General features: G+C 34.2%; 1 long non-coding RNA gene across 1 annotated transcript; it reads left to right on the top strand.

The window, feature by feature from the left end:
• On the top strand, positions 767-2,798 carry LOC105160129. Its single transcript, XR_002287016.1, has 5 exons — positions 767-1,007; positions 1,096-1,193; positions 1,335-1,393; positions 2,539-2,628; positions 2,713-2,798. It is a non-coding gene; the product is annotated as an uncharacterized LOC105160129 (long non-coding RNA).

Here is a 6,865-nt window from a genome sequence, read left to right as displayed (position 1 = left end):
CTGCATGAATGGTACAAGTTGGCTGAGAGATGGAAGTTTGGTGGTGGCATTCCTAAGAGGGATGGAAAAGTTGATTATGCTGAAGACATTTTTGGCAGGCAAGCATTTTGAATGTATCAGGACAACTATAGAAACATATGCATCTGCTCTCAGTAGTGTGTATACCTTCGGGCCAACATTTCGAGCTGAACAATCGCATACTCCAAGATAGCTTGCTGAATTTTGGATGGTGGAACACGAGATAGAATTTGCTAATATAAAGGTTTGCTAATTGTAAGCTTTTCTGTGTATTCGTACAAAATTTTGAATACACATGAAAAAGAAAGCAATTCAACTTTTTTTCTATCATGCTACATATTCCACTCCTTGAGAAATGCACATAAATGATCTTATAGGGACAAATTCATGCACACTGAAAACTTTTGTCACTATAATGACTAATTGTGTAAAATCCATCTGGATGCAATATATCCTCGCTTTGTTGTGGCCCAAATTCAGTCGGAGTGTGTTGCTAATGTTTTCCTATCCTTTTGGATAGGATCAGTTGATTTAAATCTACTAGTTTTGTAACTTTGTCAACAGATTCTTTTTCCTCATCTGTAGCTACAGTTAAACGGCGAGATTACTAATCCATATTTAAACTAAACAACCATTATGTTGCTAACCTATTCCCAGAAACTTGCAATCGCTGTTATCTTTCCTTTTAAGTTCTTCCAAGTATGCTCTAGCATAGAAGATAATAGAGTTGACACTTTTGTAGGATGATATGAACTGTGCGGAAGCATATGTCAGGTTTCTTTGTCAGTGGTTGCTTGACCATTGCTATGGCGATATGGAGATCATGACCAAATTTATTGATAGAACTGCCCTCAAAAGACTTGAAATGGTTGCAAAATCCAAGTTTCACAGAGTCGCTTACAGTGAGGCAGTTGCCATTCTTGAGGAAGCAATGAGAAAATTTGAGAATAAAGCAGAATGGGGGATTATTTAGCTTCTGAACATGAAAGGTAAATTGCCATATCTTCTATCCATCATCTTCAATTCATCAACTCATAGCTTATACATGATCGATTTCCTCCCAAATTATGATAACAGATATCGTCTATAACCATCCAAAAGCAAGCAACGCCAGAAATATGAAGGTCAATGAAGAAAATAAAACTGTTGCTATAATGGACGTGCTTGTACCTAAGGTAGGCTCTTATTCTTCTCTCTCCTTTTCTCCCCTTCTCTCTACAACACATTATTTTTCCAAGTAGATTGAAATCTTATGGGTAATTCTTTGATAAGGCTTGTTATGAATTTTCAATAATTTGACCACTTGTTCTTACTAGATGGGGGAACTTATTGGTGGTAGCCAAAGAGAAGAGAATTACGAGGTTCTAAAGCAAAGGTAAGGAAACCTTTGTTAACACAATATCTTGATCTCTTATAGGCACTCTACAAACTCCCCACCTGAAGTTTAGGATTCTATCATATTGGAAACAATAGTAATTTTATATAGCTAGATTCTCCTTGTGAAACTACAGGAAATTCCATAGAGCTAGCCTCTGTTTCTCTTGTCCTTCTTACGAACATATAAACTTGTGTCGTCATTTCACCTATATAATTTGGTTGAAATTGAAGAAGCCATGATACACTTGAACACCTTTTCATGATATGCTAGGCTTTATACCCAGTGATTCAGGTCCACTGCATAGTCACATTTCCTATCATTCATACCTCTTACTCCAAGTTAAATCAGTTCCCTTAGGCCCTCATATTTTAAGATAGTAATTTATTCACTTTGGAAAAGTTTCCATGGGCAAAATGGATGACCTTGTATGCATTTTAGGAGTCTACTCACTAGAAGAGTTGTTGTAACTTCTCCAATGTATTGTGCATGGCAGCAAACATTTCTCTCTAGTTAAGACTTTGTGCTATAAATAGAATGCGGTTGTATCTTTAATGTGGATAACCGATCTAACATTGAAACGTATCTCTTCTTAATTGTATTCTTAATCCACATTTGGCAAACCTTGCTTAATTTCATAATGGCAGGGCCACTCTGATATTTAGAATTGTTATGATTTGGAATATCAAATTTGCTTCAAAATTCAGGCTTCCCTTTCAGCATCATAAGCAGTTGTTAAAAGGATTTTTAATGTAATCAAATGAAGCCTATATACTTTTAGAAAATAACTAACTGCATCTCCAATTTCTTTGTGAATCATACTTTCTGAGTGCATATATACTTGTAGTGGTGACGTCATGATTTAATTGCTTGAGTAAGGTTTGACCTGATCTATTCTATAATAAAGTATGGCGATCATCATAAAAAAACATAACAAAGCACGAAGGTCTTGTTTAAAAGACTGGCACTTTTCTTTTGGGTGTCTGTTGTGTGTCTCTAATGATTCATGCTCTTCCTAATTATATGATGACCTTCTTACTTATCTTTTTTAAGCATAAAATTAGTGGTTCGTATAGTGCAGACATCTTGTCGTATCTATATATTTTGATAGTTGGTTTGCATTTGAATGTTTTTCGACCACATAGGTGAGCAAGCTTGTGGATTTGTATAAGGGAAGTTTGGAAGAATGGTCGCAGAAGGCGGTAGAGCTAGAGGGAGTCGTCAAGTCTTTAGAAGTAAGCCCTGTTTGTAATTTATCTTATTCAAAACTGCCAAATGACGCACAATACACTAATTCCTCATAACATGCACTCTTGCAGAAATTTTGGTTGAGGAATTGCGAACTTATCTATTTGTCTTCATGCATGGTCACCATTAATGGAATGTGTATGAGGTGGCAATGAGGAGGTATACTACAACTGTGTTGGGGGCTGGGGCTTTGAAAACAATGACACATATGATGATTGAAGAAAGTAGAATGTCTTTGCAAAGTGATAATGGTGGTAAAACGTTTTCTTGGCTCCCACTCTTCATTTCATTCATTAGACATATTTCGTTTTATGTGTTTGTATCGTTATCTTGAAATCTTGATATTCATCATTTGCACTATGGTGTAGTACTTTTCTTTTTATATCTACCAAGTTTGTTCTTTTGAAAAATGTTCTTGGATGGTTTTTGAACGGTTTACAATTGATTTACTACTATGGGTGTTTTTCATCCTTTTTGAATGGGATGTACTTAAGTGTAATCTCAATCAAGTAAACAATATGTATTGCTCTTTATGATATATCAAGTTTTGTAAGATATTTGATTGTCGGAATGTCAATATGATTATTTAGCATTTTGGGGTTAGACTCTTGGTTCAATTGAAATTACATGGAACCTCTCATATCCAATTTTAACGTGAAGGACCCAATAAACCATTTCAAATGTAAAAAATTCTTCCTTTTCAAGTTTTCATTGTTCTTTTGTTATACTACCAAACTACTTTCATTTTATTTTCTTTTTTCAGATACTGTCACTACTTTTTTTTCTTCGAGTTTATCGAGAATGACAGTTGGTAATTTGACGAATAAATGTTGTTTAGAAAGCATAAGATTGAGATATGAATGTGCACTTCCGTTATGTGATTGTTGCGTTGAGGCCTAATTTCATTCATTTTGAATTGCGTGGAAAAAGAGTTGGAATGTTTTTGCTTTCATTCAATCATAGGAGTTAGTGTGAAATCATATTTGTTTGTCAAAACACCGCCCAATTGATCCTTATATGCCTAAAATGGGACACACATCATTTTGAAAAATTCAAAGGCCCTTCCTCGTGGAAATTTCCTTTAGCATGAATTGAAAAAAAAAGAAAGAACAAAAACAAAAAGGAAAATTACATCTATTTTGCTGGTTTATGTTACTTAGTAACTGGGTAACTTCATCACAAATATTGTTATTCACGTACAACGGTGACTAGAGTCATGAGTATGCAAAACACTTTAGGTAAAACGTGCTTTGGTTGAGTAACGGGTGCTTTCCCACAACTGTTGTCATTTGCGTAAAAAAATCAAAATACGATGTTTTTTGGTTGAGTAACTGGGTGCCTTCACCACAAGTGTTGTCATTCGCATCAAAAGACCGAAATACGGCCTAAAGAACTCAAGTCACGGGCAAATAACAAAGAAAAAAGAAGGGAATAAAAGCCGTGACAAAACAAAAGGGGAAGAAAAGAAAAAACATTAGTGGCCAAAGAAAAGAAGAACAACAAAAGTCGTCCCAACTTAGGTAGAAATAAGGAGATAAAGGGTATTTGTTGAAGCGTCGAGCATGGTGACATTTAGAAATCTGTGTTTTTGTGGAAGCTTGATAGTTCTACTCTCTACTTGGCGAGACAAAGTATTGTGATATGATTGGTCTCTAAGTTAGTATTTCCATAACGTATTGTTGCATTTGTGTTTTGAGCTTACGGCACATAGGTTACATTTGTTATTACGAATTATTGGCACAATGTTGAGAACATGTTTTTTGCTTGAGGACAAGCATTGATTTAAGTTTAGGGGAGTTCGATAAGCTTAGCTTTTACATAGTTATAATAGAGAAATAGTATTTCATTTTGTCTGGGAGGGAATAACTTCAAAAAATTGCAACAGCCCTTTCCTTTCTATTTTTGGTTTATCTAAATATTATCACATTTCTTGATGGCTATCTGAAAATCCGGAGTAAAAGCCTTTATTTTGACATGCTTTACCTTATCTGGCTACTATTTTTGGTTTGGAGGTGATAGATTCTGGCCTTGATATTATTTTATCAATAAAATTGACTATAATTATTCTAAGAATGTTTAAATCCTATATTATTGTAGTTTTCTCTAATCTTATGGATTATTCCTTTTAGATGACCATATCGGCAGGGTGCAAGTTCAAGTTCAGTATATAGCAGTGCTGTTGCTTACAGGGATCCTTCTCCTGCCAAGGGTAAAACTTAAAACTAAACAAATAAGAAAGGTACAAGTTGTGCTTGAGCACAAGTATATAAATTTTTCACCACTAATCTTTCCTAGCCTATGAATGTGGTTTATCCAGGTATGTGAGAGTGGAAATCATGGTTAACTACCAAATATTGTTTGTCTTCCATCTATCTTTTAAACTCTTCGAATGAGGTTTATCCAGGTACGTGTGTTTGGGAATCATCATTTTTGTTTTCCAGCTTTCTTTAAACTCTTGTAGTGAGAAGTTTATAAGTTAATTTTCTTTCAGTTATGTTTGCTACACTTGGTGAGAAGACTACGTGTTACACAAAGTCATACAAATATACACAATGTGATCTTCTATATGGAGTTGTGTTTATAATCCATCTTAGATTCTGTTGTAGAACTTCAGTATTTGTAACCTCTGTACAGGAATCATTCTGAACATACATAATATTATGTAAAGGGTTGATGGTTTTAAAGGTCATGACCTATTGCATATTGTTGTCGTGGGGGAAAGAAACCACTGTACTTTGTAATAATTGCAAATCACACTTTAGTTTGCCCGATTCTAATATTGTTTCTATTTTGCTCGCTTTGGTGCTTCTTAGTGTTACAGAACAATCTTGAGGTGGGTGAGGTATTCGCGGTTGATGTCTCAAACATTGTTGCAGTGTTAGCATTAGTGAACATACAAATCAAGTATAATGCTCCTATGAGAAGGGTGGTCTTTGGGATGAGCATCTCTCTGTTCTTTACCCTTGACGCGTACTCATCCTTATGAACTCTTGTTGCTAGGATAATTGATTTTTTCATGCAACCATTAAATGCTTTTTCTGTAATTTCTGTTGAAGTTGGTGACCTGAGTTTGCATAAGTTTGTGTCAGTTGCAAATTTATCTTAGAAGGATATTTTGAGTGTTCAAATAGTAAGACTATTTTGAGGAGTTTGTAATGTGATTAGTAGAACTTATTCACAAATTGACAGAAGCAATTGCTCATTATTACTGTCAGCTGATTGCAACAAATTTAATTATTGGGATGCTGATAATGATGATCACAATCACATCATACATGGAAAGTCTCTTAACACAAACCTTGGTTTAGGTATTTTCAGTCAGATATATGGTCTCTTGAAAATTTATAGTTTTACAGGCATACCTTTTCTTGTAAATTATTGGCTATTTTTCCTAAACTAGTTCAAAGTTCATATTTTCAATGAATCAATAATGTCTAGGAATAAGTTTTATCCCTTGTAATGAGTATTAGCTACTCTTCTAATTGTGATATTATATTATTGTTGTATGCCCTTAAGCTGAAAATGACTTGTTGGCTATGTAATTTTATAGCTCCGAAGTTTGTGGTGTGAGTAATTAAAATGACTCTTGTTTTGCATATAATATTGAAATAGTTAGAATTGGAAAGGCCAATAAAGATTAATTATACAGTCATTTTGCAAAAAACTAGATTAGGTTCGGCCTAGTTTTTTAATTACAATTTTCTAGTGCAACATTCAGTTTTGGATGTAGTGCATGAGAACTTGTATTTTTTCTTTTTAATTTTTTATGTTTAGGAGTCAAATTTTAGCTCTTTATATTATAGTGCTGAGTGGATTTTAAATGTCCACATAGCGTCTGTGTGGCTTTATCTAAAGTACAAAGATAGTATGTCTTATAATTATTGATTTATAATGTTGTCTATCGTCTTCGACCTCTTTATTTGTGTTCCTAATAATTATTTTACTAAGGGGACTAAGAGAACCCTTTAGGCATTAAATATTACTTTACTCTTCTTCTTGTTAATCTGGGAGTCAACTTAACAATATTTTTTTCATTCCAAACACTGAGGTAGAGTCAATCTTAACTGCTTAAATTCACTGCACAAGGAGGGATTGTATAAGATTACAACAATGTTGAAAGGGTTATGGACCTCGTTATCAACAGAACTAGAAGTTATGTGCTTGGATGATTAAAACTTAAATAGAATTGGTTGTGCTATTTTTGAGAGTGCATATGCTAGAATT

The sequence above is a fragment of the Sesamum indicum genome, linkage group LG4 (genome assembly GCF_000512975.1).
Source record: "Sesamum indicum cultivar Zhongzhi No. 13 linkage group LG4, S_indicum_v1.0, whole genome shotgun sequence".
Lineage (NCBI taxonomy): Eukaryota > Viridiplantae > Streptophyta > Magnoliopsida > Lamiales > Pedaliaceae > Sesamum > Sesamum indicum.
The sequence above is the reverse complement of the archived record's forward strand: the minus strand, read 5'-3'. Positions and strand labels throughout refer to the sequence as shown.